Genomic DNA, 15307 nt, shown 5'->3' with positions numbered 1-15307 from the left:
AGGAACCGAGCAAAGCAGCACATGCCTATAATCCCAGTATGTAGCAGGTAGATACAGGAGGATCAGACATTTAAGGTCATCCTTAGGGCCAGTTAAAAATACAACTTAGAGCTACCACAGGTATACAGGTAACACCTATAATCCCAACCTTCAGAAGACAGGGGTAGAAAAAAAATCATTCCCAATTCAATGCTAGTCTGTTGTACATAGTGAACTCCAGGCCAGCTAGGGCTATAAAACGACCTACCACGACTCGTAGGTATAAACCTGAATTAATCTAGACCAGCATACAATGGAGATACCTCCATTCACAAGTTATATTATGGAATCAACTGATAAAGAAAACATAGCAAATATAATTGTTTTATTGATTATATAACTATATATAATAATCTTATTCAGTCATTAAAGACTGAAATTATGTCAGTCACAGGTAAATAAATGGAGCTGGATATCATCATGTTAAGGAAAATAACCCAGACTCAGAGGCAAATCCTGCATGCTTTCTTTCATATGTGGAATCTATATTTTAAAATATGATAGGCATGAAAGAAGAAGTGGAACATTTAGGGTAGGAGAAAGGAAGAACAAAGGGGGTAAGTACAAGCAAATTACATGAAACATATGTATAGGAATGTTATATCCCACCATTCTGTAAGTTACCTTCCCAAGGAAACAAAGCTTTCAGCAGCCTAAAAAGGTGGGGCTGGGGAGATAGCTCAATAGGTAAAGTAGCTGCTGTGTGGTGATGCTAAGTTCATCTCCTTGTGCCACATAAAAGCTGGGTACAGAGGTAGTGCAGATATCTTTCCGGACTAAGCACTCCTGCTGTGGGATAATGCTTAGTATTACCTTAAAGATTTGTCACTTGTATTAGTTTAATAAAATACTGACTGGCCAGTAGCCAGGCAGGAAGTATAGGTGGGGCAACCAGATTAAGAGAATTATGGGGAAAGGAAAGGCAGTCAGTCACCAGTCAGAAGCAGAGGAAGCAAAGTAACAACGCTGCAGAGAAAAGGCACCAAGCTAGTAGCTAAACACAGACAAGAATTATGGGTTAATTTAAGTTGTAAGAGCTAGTTGCTAATAAGCCTGAGCTAATAGGCCAAATTGCTTATAATTAATGTAAGCCTCTGTGTGTTTCTTTGGAACTGAGTGGCTGCAGGATCAGGTGGGACAGAAACTTCTGTCTATATACTCCAAAACCAATGAAAGGTTCTTGAAAGGTCTCAGACCACGATGACACCTCTCTTCCCATCTCAGTGGTGTTGGAGTGCTTATTCCAGAAAGATCCCAAAACATTTCTGGAGACCCAAGTGAGATTTCTTCACCATTATCATAGTTGTTTGAGAAAGACTACCACTTTCTCGTCTCAGTCCATCGAAGGTCTCTGGAACTTGGAAGTTTGTGCACTCAGTACCAAGGGACCAAGAGGCCCAGGGATTTGGGCTTCCTAGTCTATCATCAGCTGGACTAGGCTGATGTCCATACCAGGTAAAGACTGCTGGAAAGAAAGAACCATACTGGCAGGCTTAAATCATCCCACAGGAGATTGCATCCATGGCCTGGATGGGATACTGACATAGCACAGGTCTCCAAGGAAGAACCTTAAAGAGATACTGACGCATTGGTACTGGTCTCTACAGAAATAGACTAGGAATTTAAAATGAATGTGTGAATGCCTGCAATGGTCCCATGGCCCCAGACCTATGGGATCTGATAGGATCCAATCTGTGGTTCCTCTAAAGTCTTTTCACCTGAATGGGCACTTGATCCCTGTAATAGGAGGTAACTAAGCATGACATGTGGCCCTAAGGTAAGATCTCTTAAGTCCCTGTGAGGTTGCCAGCTAGGCAAGTACCTGCTTGAATGAGAAGTTGGTCCTCTCCACCCCACTGGGTTAGGTACATACAAAATCCCCCAACTCCTGGTTAGGGAACTTTTCTGGTCACAGGGTCTGCACAATCCTGATATGAGACTTACACAGTTCCATAAAGACTGTTAAGTCTGAAAACACCAAGAAAACACCCCCATTAGCTTCCCCAGAGGGAAACCCATGATGCTGCCTCCCTACTGGCTCCAACTGCCAGCACCACCACATAGTGCCAAAAGCTCAAGACCATCTGATCTCATCTGTCCAATGGTATCTGCACTAGCACTAAGGGATTTCCCAGGCCCTCCCCTCATCCAAGAAGATGTTAGCTCTGTTAGGAGGAAAAGCCCCTCCATGACTGCAGAAAATTTTTAAGTGATTTTTCTCCTCACTGCTGGACTTAAAGGACAAGACACTTTCCAATTCAGACATGGAACCTTTCACCGATGGAAGCTGAAGCCAACAACAGGGGGAACAGCTCCTCACATCAAGAGACTCAAAGCAGCAATACATCAAGAAAGGGACTACTTACCTCAGAGGGCAAAGAAATTAAAAACAGAGACAAAAATCTTCCATCTCCAAGAAGCTGTCTGGGCCCACGGCTGTGACAGTGGCACACCATCACACTGACATAAGAGTCAAGGTCAAGTGAGTTGGAGAAACCAACTGGCAGATCGGACTGCCCTCTGTGAAGGTGACCCCACAGACTCCTCCATTACCCCCATCCTAAAAAGTGTTTACACTCAGGTGCTACCAGAGTTCATTCACAGAAGCCGGAAGAAAGGAAAAGAACAACTGATCAAAGAGCTACTAAAAATCAGGACCAGCCAATTACCTCAGATAAGAAAATTAATTCCAGAGATGACAGCTCCCAGCCTAGTTCAACAATCTCAGGAAGCAACCCATCTAGAAAAACTGCCCTGTAAGAATTGTTCCAAAGGTATTGGTGGTTCTGAGGCTGCCAACACTGACCCAACAAGCCAGCAAAGCATGTCTACAGCGTACTCGGAACAATCCAGGGAGGGACCCAAAGTTCCCACACTGACAGAAAAGAGCATCTAGAAGTGGACTTTCCTGACAGTCAACCCAGCAAAGGTACTGTGATTTGCTGTTTATGGTGTGCACTTTTCAGTGTGGGTGGAAGCTTTTCCTACCTGCACAGAAGATCAGTGTGAACATTGCACTCAGGGTACTGCCCCCAATCATCAGGCCGAGTTGTGAGAATGAATCGAACCTTTAAAATAGCAGTGGCCAAGCACTGCCAAGACACAGGCTCCCTTGGCCAGAAATTCTGCCACTTTTAGTGTTTAGGATGGATGCAGTAATTCCTCTTTCAAGGTCATGTCTGGCTGCCCACCTCCACTGCTTCCAAGGGACTCAGGGGACTTCTGAGAGTATGGACACACCTGCCTCTAGCAGCTCTTGAAAGATTTGGCTGATATGCATGAAAAATTGCCCAATCCTCACCACTCCCTCAGTTCTTAAAGTTGCAGGTGTCACCAGCAGTTGTAGGTTACAAAGCACCTACACCAATGCTGCTGTGGACCCAAGCCAGGAGCCAACCATGAGAGTCCCAGACTCAACCAGCCTCTACATTGACCATCTCAAAAGTTAGCTCAGAATGGGAACAATGGCTCAGCTCCTACTCTACCTCCTGGTGTCCTCCCAAGTACACTTGAGTTAGTACCCCTGCATACAAATTCATCTGAAGAGCAATCTGTTCCAGGGCAACTTCAATTCCTGGACATCCACCAATATAACTAACTGCCCCACAGAGGGGTTCAGCCTTATCTCCTTCAGGGGATACTTGGAATGTCCCTCAAAGTTCATCATGCTGTGTGGGAACTGTCTACACAAGAAAACAAATTATGATTCTCTTTGGGGATGGCCCCAGATAGTGACAGCGTATGAATGAGTTGCTAGAGGACATCTCCCCCCCAAAAAAAATTATGGGGGAACCTAGTAGTCTTAAATACTGGTTGTGTGGACTCTGTCACAAAAGGGACCTGAAAGGAAGCTCCCACAGAGGGACAAAGTGGTTAAGGTTGTAATGGGTCTTAAAGGAAAAAAGGAATAATATGGAGACTGGCCATAGAGAAGTTATTCATGCGAGAAAGCCATGTCTCAAAACGCTGGCTTTAATAAATGCCAGCCACGAGTTCCTTAACCCAGGTCAGGATTGCAGGACGTGTTTACCTGCAAGCCGGGTTATTTATACTGGAGCAGACTGAATAACCAACACAAAAGGGGTGTGCTTAACTGGGCCACCTAGTGTTCAGGTCACAGGAAAAACCAATATACAAAAATTAAAGCTGTAAAATGGTGGCACATACTTTTCATTCTGGCACTCGGCAAAAGCAGGCAGATCTCTAAGTTTGATGCTATCCTGGTCTACAGAGTGAGTTCCAGGACAATCAGGGCTACACAAAGAGACCCTATCTCATTTTTAAAAAAATTAAAAGGACTGTACCAGACTACTTAAAAGAGCAATAGTTGCTAATGGGGCATAGTTCACCTGCCTCAGAAGACAGCTTCAAACTTGTATTCTTGGGACCCAACATAGATGTGCACCCAGGAAGTGAGGTTCAACAACATTTACATCCTTTAGAGTCAAGAAATACAAAAACTCCTGTACTCTTTCATCAGTCCTGTTAGGAACGACTCTGATAAGGCCGAGGACCACAGATACCACTGCAACAGCATCCACCAAAAGTTCAACACAAGCTCTCTACTCAGATCAAAAAAACTTACCTGTCGTTCAGGAAAACTCTTCAGAATCACCTAGAGAGCAACAATCCTCCAAAACCAGAGGACTGATCAGACTTGATTACCACCAAAAGGGGGGGGGGGCATGTGCAAGGCTTTAAATACTGTTTTTATGCAATCAGTCAGGAATGGTACAAGAAAATGCCAAAGTTGTTAGAGAGGGTTAAGGGGAGAGAGACAACTGAGAGCCAATGGAGCACGATACAGACACTAAGTCAGGAGCACCAACCCATTTCTTCAAGGTAGATTCATGGGGAGTTGTGAAGGTGGAAGGAGGGAATGAAGTAAAAAAAAAAAATACTTATTATTAGATGCTGGTTTATTGATCTATTTAGTGATTTACTTACTTAGAGAACTGCTTATACTGTTTATTTGCCAAGCATGACTTCACTTGCTACCTTGAATGGAATGAACTGAAAAAATAGCTGAATCAATCAGTTGTTGCCCTTAACAACCTGCTGACTGCCACAAATGCCCTCTTTTAACCTCTGCGGGTACTTGGTACACAGATATGCAAGCAGGTAAGACACTAATAAACATAAAATAAAATAATTAAAAACAATAAAGGCGGAGCGGTGGTCGTGCACCTTTAATTCCAGTACTTGGGAGGCAGAGACAGGCAAATTTCAGTGAATTCAAGTCAGCCTGGTCTACAAAACGAGTTGCAGGACAGCCAGGACTGTTACATAGAGAAACCCTGTTTTGAAAAAACAAAAATAAACAAATAAATAAAAAAAAAATAAGTTAGGCATGACTGGGCATTCCCATAATCACAGCACTCAGAAAACAAAGGCAGGTAGATCTCTGTGAGTTCTAGTCTGGTCTACATAGCAAGTTCCAGGTCAACTAGGGCTACTACACAATGAGACCCTATCTTCATTAATAATAGTAATAATAATATAATATAATATTATAATATAATATAATAATAATATAAAAATAACCATTCTATTTTATTTTAATTTCTTATTCATTTTACATTCCAACCACAATTCTCCCACCTTCCCTCTCCCCACCCCATTCGACTTTCTGACAACATGAGTATATATAAAAGCAATAGGTAGGAGTTCAATCTAGTGGCTCACACTTTTAATTCCAGGTCTTAGGGACAGGAATATTGTCACAAGTTCAGGCCAGCCTGGGCTACAAAGTAAGAACATTCTATATGAAGTCATACAGCAACTAACAGAAACAACTACCAGAGTCATAACTGGGATAGTAAAAGTGGAATGATTCAATTAGAAGTTTCTTCTGAGGCTTTTAAAAGGGCTGTAAAACCCATGATTCCAAAGGAAAAGAATTTTAAGATAAAAGTTGTGAAAATCTAATAATGTTCACCAGGAGAAGACAGGAGAAGAAGGGGTTAAAGAACTAAAATATTTCCTAGTACATAGTTTTCTGATCTAACAGTAGCACTAGTTAACTCAGTAATATAAAAACTGCAATATACATGTTAGAGTATTATTTGCTTAATTCTTATAACTCCTAAAAATCTGAATAAGGAACAAAGAGAATAAAATGTCTAAAGGATATGAAGTGTTAATTCATAAATATAAATACTATTTTCCATATATTAGCTAATATCCAAATTCATATAGCTAGAGACAAATACATTCTACAACAACACAGAGTAAAGCCTTAAGAAGTACAGTGAAGGGGGCTGGAGAGATGGCTCAGAGGTTAAGAGCACTGTCTGCTCTTCCAAAGGTCCTGAGTTCGATTTCTGACAACCACATGGTGGCTCACAGCCATCTGTAATGGGGTCTAGTGCCCTCTTCTGTCATGCAGACATACATGCAGACAGAATATTGTATACATAAAAAAAAAAAAAAAAAGTACAGTGAAGAGCCAGTGGGGTAGACCACTGGATAAGGAAGGCACTTGCTGTCAGGCCTGAGGATCTGAGCTACATGCCTGGATCTACAGGAACTGAGTCCCATCCGCTGTTCTCTGGCCACCACACAGGTACCACATGAAAATAAAAAAAAAAAAAAAAAAACAAGTATTTTTTAAATATTAGAATAAAAGTGATAATATAATTTTAACACAAATGTGAGTTTATGTAAATCCCCATATAAGTATTATTTATTTTGAATAGCCATCTATAGAGCAAGAGCACAGACACCAGGAGAATGAAGAACCACAGAGTTTCCTTCTTCACAACAAAGGACAGAATGAGTAAGCCGAGATGCTACCAAGCAACCTCTTGTTTACCTTTCATAACATGAAGAAAAACAGAAACTCAGTAAAAAGCTATTTTTTTGTCCTATTCAACTGCATGTTAAATAGCATATTATTTAATCTGTGATGTGTTTTATACATCCTGGAAGATGGGAATAACTTCTGAAGATTAAATAATCCCTACTGATGATCAATCACCTCAGCTATTTAAAATACTTGTCTTTCTTTGTTATTCTTTTAGGTTTATTCACATTTCTCACTCACAAGTGAATTTCAAAGCAGTTTAAGCTGACTCCCAGCAATTTTAACCTAGATTCCATCCATGATCCATGAAGTTATCTGACAAATCTTTATGCCTCACAAATAGTTGTGAAAAATCAAAGAACTCAGATGTAAAATGTACTTTGTAAACTCAAACCACTGTAACTTTTTTGTTTGTTTGGGGAAGGAGACTATGTCTCACTATGTAGCCTAGGCTAGCCTGGAGTTCACTAGTAAACAAGGCTAACAGCAAATCCCTATAACTTTTAAGGCCTTCTTTTTATCCTGAGTCAACATAGCTACTCTAGGCAGAAAAGAGAATCACATATGGTTTTTGTTCTCCATTAGAAGGTAGAAGTTAGTCTTGGTGGTACCATCCTGTTATCCAGATCACAAATTCTGGGGCTATCTGTCAACAAAGTGAGTTCCAGGTCAGCCTGGACTACATGGCAGGATCCTATCTCAAAAGACCATAGATAGATAGATAGATAGATAGATAGATAGATAGATAGATAGATAGATAAAAATACAATGAAAATTGGATGCAGAATGAGGGCAAATTCCCTGTAGGGAAAATAATCTGAAAAACTATGACATACACTTGTAAATTTCAATAGTTAAAAGTATTTACTGCTTGTATTTGTGGTAATTATTCCAATTGTGGTTCAAATACATAATGATATTCTAAAAGACAAACTACTACATATCTGTAACCAACTTCAGTACAACAGACAACTGTTAGGGGGTGTGGCTATTGGAAATACTGTTAAGGTGTGTGTGTGTGTGTGTGTGTGTGTGTGTGTGTGTGTGTGTGGTGCTGGCTACCCTGGAGCTGAAGTTCCATATGGTTGTAACTCATTTGATGTGGATGTTGGAAACTGAACTCAGGTCCTCTGGAAAAACTGAAGTGCTCTTAAACCCTGGGCAATCTCTCCAGCAGACAAAACAACTTTTATATTCTAAGAATTTAAAAAAAAAATAACTTCTACACTATAATTTATTTCATAATTTACCTTGTATACTTAAGTTCTATGTTTCAATTAAACTTTCTAGGGACTAAAGCTAAAATCTTTAATTTGGCAGACTTCTGGAAGGCCTCGCTAGTAAGAAATATGGAAACCTCTTCTCGGATGCTATTTTCTAACCTGGACAAACTCAAATTTCCCTTCGCTGGCTCTAGATGTTTATAAAGAGCTATATGCGTTCAGTATGCTCTTTTTCTCCTTTAGTCACTATGGTCTGGGATTAGTGCATCTCACTTCTTCGACATTTATTTTGGGGACACGCATGTGCCACAGTATGCACATGGAGTCAGAGGACAGCTTTCAAGAGTCAGCTCTCTCCTCCCGCCACGTGGGTTTGAAGAACCAACTCAAGTTCTTGGTGACAAGCTCCTTATCTTGGGCTGGATATGGAGCTCAGAGATAAAGTACAGTGCTTGACCAGCAAGTCTGAGGCCATGAGATCTACCTCCAACAATGAAAGGGGGTGGGAGAAATAGAAAATAGTCCATACATGCATCTTGCCAAAACCCTACTGGCTTATTTTCCAGTATTCTTATAAAATACTTATTCTCATTTTCCTCTCTGGCTGCCCAGTTGGCAAAACAACTGCCCTTCATGCATTTTTCATGGACTATGAGATTTAATAAATATTACCTTAGAGTTCTTTAGAAACAGCTAACCACTTTTCATTAAAGAGGGACCAGAGAGAAATGGCTAACACACACAGAGCTGTTACTACTTAGCTTGTGAACACCTAATATCTCATAACTATCCACAGCATCAGCTTAATTTGCCATGTTAGAACACTGTTTTATAGGCTTTTGAAATGTTGACTAAACCTTGAACAAGACTCCCACAGAGCACTCAAACAATGTGGTCATCCTGGAACTCACTCTAGACCAGGCTGACCTCTGACTCATGGAGATCCCCCTAACTCTGCCTCTCTGCTGGGATTAAAGGCGTGAATGGCTGATAATCAATATTTTGTGTGTTCAAAGTTAAAAATACTCTGATAATTTAGGCAACATTGTAACAATTTATTGATTTTCAATATCAATGAAAACACTAGAAAAATGTGCACTTTAAATAAAAAATAAATACAATACTAGAGAGGCAGAGGCAGATGGATCTCTGTGAGTTCAAGGCCAGCCTGGTCTACAAAGAGACTTCCAGGTCTTCCAGGGCTACATAAGACTACCCTGTCTCAAAAAAGAAAAAAAAAGGAAGGAAGGGCTGGGCGGTGGTGGCGCACGCCTTTAATCCCAGCACTTGGGAGGCAGAGGCAGGCGGATCTCTGTGAGTTCGAGACCAGCCTGGTCTACAGAGCTAGTTCCAGGACAGGCTCCAAAACCACAGAGAAACCCTGTCTCGAAAAACCAAAAAAAAAAAAAATAAAAAAAAAAAAATAAAAGGAAGGAAGGAAAGAAGAAGGACGGAAGGATGGAAGGAAGGAAAGGAAAGGAAAGGAAAGGAAAGGAAAGGAAAGGAAAGGAAAGGAAAGAAAGAAAGAAAGAAAGAAAGAAAGAAAGAAAGAAAGAAAGAAAGAAAGACAAAGTTATGACATATTCTATATATTTATGCAAGGTCTCACTCTAACCTAGGCTGCTGACCTTTAACTCATGTTGTGGCTAGGTTGGCTTAGAATTTGGGGTGAGTCTTTTACCTCAGCCTCCTAAACACTGGGATTACAGGCATGAGCCAGCACAGCATTTTTTATATATTTCAAAATCAAATTTATAAAGAAAATTTATTTCTGGCTCTGCCATATCTGGAAACCAGAAAGACAAATTCTCATCAATACATTCACTATTGCTTTTAAAAAGCCATTGTCTGCTAAGAAAACAAATTATGCATGCATGAGTGTATAACAAGAATGTTTTAAAATGCTGTACTTTATGTTCTCCAAGAGAAATCGGAGGGCTAAAGCAATGTTTAATGTTCATAAGCCTCTTTACCAAGATTAGAACTAAGTAGGGATTGGGAAAAAATGTATCTACAAGGAATTATAATCCCCAAAATAGCAGGTGCAGAAAATAACAAAGCTGGGGCTAAGCAAAAGCCTAGGGACTGAAGTGAAGCATCTTGTTACGCCTGAGAACTACATTTTCTGTAAAAGTAGCATCATCACGTTCTATCTGTATAAAAGTTCCCACTGTACAATGTACTTCCTGGTGTGCTCTCGTTTGTTGTACCCAACAACTGTGGAAATTATGAATAATAATAATAACAATATTAGTGATAGTGATGGTGCCGACTGAACAGGGCCTCACACATTCCAAGAAGGCACTCTACAACCCCAGGAAATTATTTTTGGTAAGTGAAGAATATAAAGTTCTGAATGTTATAGGATTTGCCAGAAAAAATAAAAGTGACAAAGAACCTAAATCTATACTTTCTCAGTTATAGTTCATGGTCTTTTTTCTTCTACGTCATAAAGCTACTCCTAAATAAAGGACACATTGGCATCTCACAGCAAGAAACTTCTAGACAAATCACTAAGGTTATATAGACAACTCTAAGTCATGTACCTTCTTACCAAGCTTTTACTTTTTCATTTGGAAAATGAAGGACATGGACTAGAAAATGTGAATTCACTTCTAGTCCTAAGACTAATTCTTCAAATATGCCCTGTACATGACATGGGTATAATAAATACATGTTAAGTTAGCAAATAAATTCCCCATCAGAAAGACAATTCTGAAGCGACCCACTGTAAGTTTAAGGGAGATTCTACCTAATTGAAGATACTCCAAAGTTCTTAAATCTATATGCTGGAGGAGTTAAACTTCCTACAATGACAGAGATGACTAATCTCACTAACCATTCTCTTTTCAGACTGAAATTAATATTCTTCAAGAAAACTAGAACTGGGGGGCTGGAGAGATGGCTCAGTGGTTAAGAGCATTGCCTGCTCTTCCAAAGGTCCTGAGTTCAATTCCCGGCAACCACATGGTGGCTCACAACCATCTGTAATGAGGTCTGGTGCCCTCTTCTAGCCTGCAGACATACATGGAGACAGATTATTGTATACATAATAAATAAATAAATAATTTAAAAAAAAGAAAAAAAAGAAAACTAGAACTGGTAGGACAAGCCTATAATCTGAAGTATTTGGGAGGCTAACACAAGAAAGATGAAAAGTATGTCTAGTCCATTTAAGAGGATCCACTCAGGAAACAAAACATTAAAAAGGGTTGAGTATTGCATTGATGAGGGGTCCCAGCACCCTCATCAGATGGCTCATAACCACCTGTAACCCCAGTACCAGAGGGTCAATTCCTCTGTCCTCTGAAGACACCTTGCACTCCTGTACATGCCTACACCGACACCTTTAAGGAGCTGGAGAGATGGTTCAGTGGTTAGGAGCACTAACTGCTCTTCTAGAGACCTGGGTTCAATTCCTAGCACCCACAATGACGCTCACATCCGTCTGTAACTCCAGTTCCAGGGCTTCTGATGCCCTCACACTGACACACAGGCAAAACATGAATGTACACAAAATAAAAACAAAATATATTTAAAAGATAATAAACATTTTTAAAAGGGGGTGGTGGAACAGGAGCTGAGATGTAACTCAGTTGAGAGCTTGCCAAAAAAAAAAAAAAAAAGGAATAGTACACAAGAGGATCCTTCAAAGACATTCTGAATTTAAAGCCAGTCTGGGAGAGACCCTGTCTCAAAAAAATTTTTTTAAGAAAAATTAACTGCAGAGTGTGGTGGCACATGCCTTTATATCCTGCCTTTAATCCCAGTACTCTATAAAGTTCAGCAAGTATTTTTTCCTGAATTAAAAAACCAATACAAAAGCCAGGCAGTGGTAGTGCAGGATTTAATTCCAGCATTTGGGAGGCAGAGGCAGGCTGATCTCTGTAAATTCAAGGCCAGCCTGCTCTACAAAGTGAGTTCCAGGACAACCAAAACTACACAGAGAATTCCTGTCTTGAAAATCAACAAAACAAAACAAAACCTACCAAGACAAATGTTTTGTACATTTTCAGCCACTGGGCTCTTTCACTATTGTTCTCTTGACTCCTCCTCAAACAGACTTCATAGGATGCACACCCAGAGATTCCCACTGTTCCAACTCTGCTTAGTCCATAAACTATGTTAACAACTTTAAAATACAGAAACTGTAAGAAATTGAGAAAGACCTCCAACTCCCCCCGCCAGGAAGACCCTCTGTTACTTGATTAAACAAAAATAAAATACGCTGCATAGGAACAATTTTAAAGTTCAAAGAAACATTGACTTTGTTTTATGGCAGCAGCAGCTGATCCATCTTCTTTCTACTTCTCCAGCTTTAAATCTTCTACAAATTAATATACACTTAACCCTCTGGTTTCCTTTCTCCAAAACAGAACACCTCGTTGAACAGTTAGGTTTGTCCTGAGTTGAGCTGTCATGTAGAGCCTTAGATTTTTTGTTGTTGTTGAGTTTTTTTGTTTGTTTGCTTGTTTGTTTGTTTTTAAGACAGGGTTTCTCTGTGTAATGATCTGGATGTCCTGGAACTCGCTCTGTAAACCAGGCTGGCCTCGAACTCACAGAGATCTGTGCCTCTGCCTCCCCAGTGCTGGGAATAAAGGCTGCGCCACCACCGCCCCTCTTGAGCATCAGAAATTTGATGAGTGCTTCTATCAAGCATAAAGGTTTCTTAAGTGCCAAGCCTTTCTCACTCTATCAACTCCGGGAGAAGCTTTTCGAATTTTTATATATTTTTGCTTTTAACCCAAATGAAAGCCCTATCAAAAAGTTCACAGTAGGGAGTCAAGATAGCTCAGAGTGTAAAAGCTACCTGAAACCAAAACACGGGCCTGAATCGGAGCTCTAGGACCCACACAGTGGAAAAAGAGAACCAACTCTAGGAAGTTGTCCTGTAACCTCTGCACCCATACCTACACACGTAAACAAATGTATTGAAATATTAAATGTTGTACTGAAATGTTCTTAAAGGGTAACAGAACATCTTCATCCTTACGTCGGCGATTCTAACGCAGTGGTTTAAACTGGACACCAACAGAGCACATATTGCCAGTTTTGAGTTAATCTCTAGGAAAGCCTTTGTGTAAAGACTGACGAAATTGAAAAAGATCAGTAACCAAGATTTTTAACGGCCAACTTAAGCATATGTTTTTAATGAGTACATGAAGAGTTCGTCTTCCTTCATAATCGACTCAGACCATTTTAAAACACATGACTGAGAATGCAGGGTTCATCTCAACCACAGAATTAGTGATAATCCCAAAGCGTCATCGATTGCTGGATCTACAAGGTGTCCGGCGGAAATTACAGTCCCTACAACACACTGCATCAAATGTTCCCTACGTGTTCAACTAGTGCAATTCTGCCCACTTCCATCCTCAACGAGTCTCACTGTGATTATTAAAACAGCTGTCAGCTGGGTTTCGGTGACCTCTTTCGACAACCGTTTATTCAGCGCTTCGGATCCTGAAGGATGCGTCACCCCATATAACTCTTCAAAATCAGATCTAAGATTCCAACGTGCTCTAAGGGTCTCCCAACATCATCCCAGCCGGAACTGGCACAAACTCAGACCTGATCGCCCAGCGCCGGCAAGGGCAGGTCGCACAGGCATTTAAGAAAGAACTGACAACACCAGCCTCAGCTCTTTCGCTTTCACGCACCTCTCCCGGGACCCACCGCGCCTCCTACGCCCCGGCCCGCACCGTGTCTCCGACCGACATCCGCGCACGCACCGCGCCTGGCACCGGGAGCGCGCGGCGGCAGGCGCGCCCCCGCGAAGCCGCCCGTCCCGGTGCGCTGGCGGCGCCCTCCCCGCCGCGCCATGTTCCGGTAAGCCGCGGCCAAGGCGCTCGCGCTAGCCGCCGCCCGAGCGTCGCCCAGCCGCAGCCCCACCTGCGCCGCGACCCGTCAGGATGCCGGGCGGGGCGGCCACCAACGGCCTGTCACGGTCCGGACGGCCGCGCCGCGCCGCGGGCTGGGGCCGGACCGGGCCGGGCGGCGCGTGGCGGCTGGGTGCGGCTGGCGGAGGCGCAACCCCCTACCTGACTCCGGGGAGGAGACGGGGCACAGAACTGAGGGTCTCCTCCCTGGTGCCCGGGACAGACTCGAAACCGCGCCCTCCTTCCTCCCCTCTGGTCGCCACGCCCCCCTGGCCCGCACGGACCCGAGGCTCGGCGGACGCAGAAGGGTTCAGCCCCTGATCGAGGGCCTCCGGGTGGCCGCCGCTGCCGGTGTCTCCGCCGCTGCAACAACCCCTAATGCCGCCGGGGCCAGGCTTGAAAACATCTCCGGTCTTGGTCGGTCTCTCACCACAGCCTCCTTGCTCCTGGACAGCGTTCTCTGCGATTGGCTGCGGCGCGAGCACGTGACCCCGGCGGGCACGTGACTCCTGCAGGCACGGGACGGGCGGCGTGACCGCCGTGCCCCGCCCCCGACGCGCCCGTCCCTGACTCTCCGGAGGATCGGCGAGCACGGCGGCGGTGGTGGCTTGGGTTCGTGCGGAACGGAACCGGGCGGAGGGGCGGAGGGGGCCGGAAGTCCTGGGCCTCCCGGGCCAGCCGCGCCCGCGGAGCGGTGGGAGCCGCGTGCAAGGCGAAGTCGGTGCCGGCGCTCGGCGAAGGGAACGCACCTAGTTTTGCTGGGTTTGAGTTGGGGCCGCAGATCGACTGGAGACCGGGACGGATTTGCTAGCGGTGGTCGCGCCGGCGGGAGGGCATCTCGGCGGTGTGGGGCGGGTCCGCGTTGGCGTCCGAGCCGCAGTGCGTGCAGACAGCTGCTTTCCGGACGGTCGCACCCAGTCCCCAAAGCACCGTTATGATCACTGGTAGCAATGAACGCGGCATTACGTCCGCTCCTAGCCACACGATCGATCCTGTGACCTTTCTGGACAGAAATTTCAATTTGCCCACATGCGACCCTGTGTCTCATGGGGTGTGTGAGGAAATTTTACCATCTCGCTAGCTGCTTGTATTCAGACTTCCTCTGAAGGCTTTTATCTATAGCGGTTAGCCTGCAACCGTTGTGCCTTAACCACCCAAATTACAACTCCACAGGAAACCATCCTCTCCCTCATCGTTAACTGTGGCCTCCTTCAGTATCCGTTAGTACCTTAATGAGAAGTTTAAGACTGTCACAAGCTGGATATTCTGACATGACTTTGGGACTTGTCAGAATCATAAACCTGCATCAAAAAAAAATTAAGATTTTCTTTCCAAACCCGTTTCGTGCCTGCAGGAGTCAC

At 43.2% G+C, this 15307-nt stretch overlaps 1 protein-coding gene across 4 annotated transcripts in view; it reads right to left on the bottom strand.

Annotated features, from left to right (window-relative positions):
• Window positions 1–14433, bottom strand: part of Ankrd12 (ankyrin repeat domain 12) — a 107332-nt gene extending 92899 nt beyond the window's left edge. For 2 of the 4 annotated variants that reach the window (XM_057754165.1, XM_057754189.1), the window contains exon 1: window positions 14231–14433. The gene's annotated coding sequence lies outside the window, so the exon portion shown is untranslated. Of the gene's footprint in view, window positions 1–13727; window positions 13778–14108 lie in introns of those variants that run through there. The other 2 variants (XM_057754175.1, XM_057754183.1) reach the window with 2 other exon arrangements.
• Between the last annotated feature and the right edge of the window lie 874 nt (window positions 14434–15307).

Source organism: Chionomys nivalis, chromosome 2, assembly GCF_950005125.1.
Source record: "Chionomys nivalis chromosome 2, mChiNiv1.1, whole genome shotgun sequence".
NCBI lineage: Eukaryota > Metazoa > Chordata > Mammalia > Rodentia > Cricetidae > Chionomys > Chionomys nivalis.
Note: the sequence above shows the minus strand (reverse complement) of the source record. Positions and strands in the feature narration are given on the sequence as shown.